The following is a 4,175-nucleotide window of genomic DNA, read 5'->3' as shown; positions in this document are numbered from 1 at the left end:
ACATCAGATTTGCATGCAATGGGATAAAACCACCTATATTTACTAAAATGGTCGACAAAAATAACATAAAAGCGTGCACCATTATTGGATAAAATAGGGGAAGGTCCCCAAACATCAGAAAAGACAAGTTCAAGTGGGACACTTGATTTATTTTCAGAAATATTAAAAGGAAGCTGATGACTTTTGCCTCGCTGACAGGCCGGGCAAATAGGAGGCTTCTTATTTTTGGTAACTGGAAGTTGAAATCTAGTGACGACATGACGAACAATGCGATCAGCAGGGTGGCCGAGGCGAGCGTGCCAATCCACGAAGCTAGCACGTTCACTAGAGAAAATACTAGGGGGTGCAGCTATACGTGAAAACCAATGGTAGAGGCCGTGTCTACTCGAGCCATGGTGCAGAATTTTCCCGGACGTACGATCCTTGACAAAAAAACAAGAATGGTGAAATTTCATATAAACATTATTATCAGAAGTGAATTTTTGGACTGAAAGTAAATTTTTGGTTATTTTGGGAACATGTAAGACATGACGTAAAAGAAAATTAGGAGAAAGTTTAGAGTTGCACGTATGTTGGATGGCAAGGTGGGTACCATTGCCCACTTGGATTTCATCGGGTCCATCATACGCTTCCGAGTGAAGATTCAAATTGTTGAGGTCGGAAGTGACATGGTGAGTGGCGCCAGTGTCCGGATACCAATTGAGATCCCGGGTTTGGGCCTGAGCAGCAGTGTAGGCAGTGAGATTGGGCCTTGTAGTTTGAAAGGCTTGGTCATATCTGTGATAACAGGCCATGGCAGTGTGGCCCAATTTGCCACATACTTGGCAGGTGGGCCGAGGGCCTGGGCCTAAAAGAGAGGGGGACCCATGTGAAGATGAGGAATTGTGAGAGGGAGGCGTGATATTTCCACGCTCCCTTGTTCTGTATTGCCCAAAGGAGTTTTGGGCAGAACGGTGCTGCCCATGTGAGGAGTGTGTTCTCATGGAACTGAGATGCCGTCCTCTACCACGATGTGGACTCTGGCCACGTGAAGCAAGGTTGGCGGCGACAAGGAAAGTGTCGTTCCGGTGGTGTTGTTCGAGTCTGGTTTCGTGAGCTAGCAGATGGCCGAGCAGATCGTCCATGGTGAGAGGTTCAATCCGGGTAGTCACGGACGTGACGAGGGGGTCGTATTCGGGACCCAGTCCGGCAAGGAGCGACATGGTGAATTCGTAGTCGCTGAGTGGGTGACCGGCGGCAGCAAAGGTGGCTGCGGTTTGCTTGAGCCGTTGAAAATATGCTGTGATGGAGGAATTGCCCTTCTTTGCAGTTGCAATTTCGTAGTGAAGGGTCATGGTACAGGCTTAGGAAGCTGAAGAGAAGGTGCGTGCTAGAGCAGTCCAAAGTTCTCGGGCAGTGCGGCATCCAAGGACTTGAGGCAGCCATACTTCAGAGATGGTGGACATAAGCATGCTCAAAATAAGCTGGTCCTGGCGAAACCATCGAAGTGTCTCTGGATCGTTGGAGATGTGGAGAGAGCTATCAATGGCGGTGGAGGTGTGAGGATGGGGAGGCTTGTTGGTTCCATCCACAAACCCATAGAGATCGTGACCTTGAAGAAAAGTTTGAAGTTGATGGTGCCAGACCAGGTAATTGTTTTGGGTTAGTTTAGAAATAGATTGGGTAAAATTTGAGAGAGATGCGGGTGATGGGTTTGAGTTGTTTGGGTTGTTTTCATTTTGGGTAGGGGGAATAGGATTGGTGACGTTCTGGGTAGAGGGGTTTGGGTTGTTTTCATTGTGGGTAGGTGGAATGGGGTGGGTGACATTCTCGGCAGAGGGGTGTGGGCTGGTTTCAGAGGAGGTGGATGAGGCCATTTGGTATGCAGTTTAAGTGTTTGATGAAACACTTCAGAGAGAGGAAGAAGAAAAAAAAAAAAAAAAGGAAGACAACGTGGGTTGCTCGTTAGTGCTCTGATACCATATAGAAGGAGAGATTGAAATAATTTTGCCTTGTTGATTTTCTTTGATACGATGGGTTTATATACATGAGATTGCATTTACATAATAGGAAGAAAATACAAATCAAATAAATGATTTCCATTTTAGAAGTAGTCGTTGCTGCATTTATTCTTCATTGATTTGGGTTTCCTTGTTGATGGTAGCCGTTGCTTGATTTGTGGTTGCCTTGATTTGGGTTTTAGCCGTTGCTTTAGTTTCCTTAGAGAGAGTGGTTTCTTGTTGACCACATGTAGGTTCAATACAACTATGGTGGGAATGGACTCCCAAGTTTTGCATTTTTCTCCACCTGCTCGATCTATTAGTAAAATTATTCATGTCCATCCATTTGTGTATTTTGATGTAAAATTTCTTCTTATGTTTCTGAATTCATATCTGGTCGCAATATACTTAGATATGTGATTCGGCTACTTCTCCTTGGACTGCAAAAAAATAAATAAATAAATAAAAAAAAAAAAAAACCACCTTTTTAGAGTTTTGATATTCGATACTCCCAAGTGTTTTTAGTAGAGTTTTACATACAAATTTTCATTTTATATGTAAAACTTGATTGTGTTTTCTTTCCTTACTTAATTTCAATGCTTTCAGCTGCCTTTTTCTGCAATATCTTAGATTGTTGGATGTTAAAATATTTGATTATATGATTAAATTTATCTATTTTTATTAGCTTAAGTTTTTAAGAAAAACGGTGATTTAACATGGAATTAGAGCTAATAATTCTGGGTTCAAATCTTGACTCTGTCATTCACTCCATTTAATTAAATATTCCACTCATGAGGGACAATGTTAAAATATTTGATTATATAATTAAATTTACATCTTCCTATCCGCTTAAGCTTTTATGACAAGTGGTGATTTATCATTAGAGATATTACTAAGGTGAGCACTCTGCTCCCTGAATATTTCAAAAGAGTTAGAAAAGTTATAAGTGTTGTGTCGGCCCAAAGGAACATGACATTCCTGATAGGGCAAAATATAGCCAATTATGATTTTGAAAGCTTTTAAGATTGTGAAAACTCATAGTTTCAAATACCGGTCAGTCTCTTCTACGTTCAATCAAGTGTGGAGAGGACCAAAAATAGTAACTCAACAAATTAAATAGAATAAAATAAATATTAGAGATCACTAATACACAAGGATGATACAAGTGTATTACACCAAATACGAAAATAATTCTCAATTAGTAGTATACACTCTTTATTTCTTTGTCTAACACTCTTTCTCTTAAGTAGTTTTATGTTAGAATATAATTTAAATGACAAGATCCTCCTAGATTAGATTTCACACATCTAATGATGTATATATCGTCATGTCAATTAATATTCTCGAACATATCCTAATTTCTTTGATTTAGCAAGATAATAATAAAATAGGTTAATTAGACTTAACTATCATCAATTATCACTTATTTACATATTGTGCAAAAAAATTAGCAATGGTCACTCTCAACCCCCTTTAACTACCAATTGTTGGTCAAAAAATGATTTCATTAGCCGGGCTTTTTTTAGACCTGATATATATATATATGCCTATTTTGCTCTCATATAGAGGAGGGTACATTGTTCATTCTCATTTTGGAGACTCCATTGCTCTCCAAGATGTTGGTAGAATATTGGATGTAGAATACTTGAGCCACGTGGTTTCGTCGGCTGAGTAAGATTGACGTGTCGTTTTTTATTACATTCTTTGATCTCTATGTTAAATCACTAATTGTCTTAGAAATTTAAGTTGAAAGTAAATTATTAATTTAATAATTTAATTTTTAGGATAATGAATGATGGAGACGACATTCAAACTTATGATTTTTTTTTTTTTTCTCTCTCTTATACCATGTTAATTAAGTCACCACTTGTCCTTAACTTGATAAAAAAGTTATTGATTTATTTATTTAGTTTATATTCTAACACTCCCAATAAATTATTACATCAAATCCATAAATTTGTTTTACAAAAATCTTCATTTTAGAAAAGAAATTAATAAATTTCAATGCTTCGAGAGAAACAAAAAGTCAAACAATTTACTTGGAATCCATAAACTTGTGCGAACAATTTATGTACTTTTGTACTCATTCTTCACATACTCACATAATTCAGTATTCTATATACATTCATGATACATAATATGAAATTCCTATGCCTAATTGCATATTTGATTTCATTTCTAAGAAAAGAAGAAATA

The sequence above is a fragment of the Corylus avellana genome, chromosome ca8 (assembly GCF_901000735.1).
Source record: "Corylus avellana chromosome ca8, CavTom2PMs-1.0".
Classification (NCBI taxonomy): Eukaryota; Viridiplantae; Streptophyta; class Magnoliopsida; order Fagales; family Betulaceae; genus Corylus; species Corylus avellana.
The sequence above is the reverse complement of the archived record's forward strand: the minus strand, read 5'-3'. Positions refer to the sequence as shown.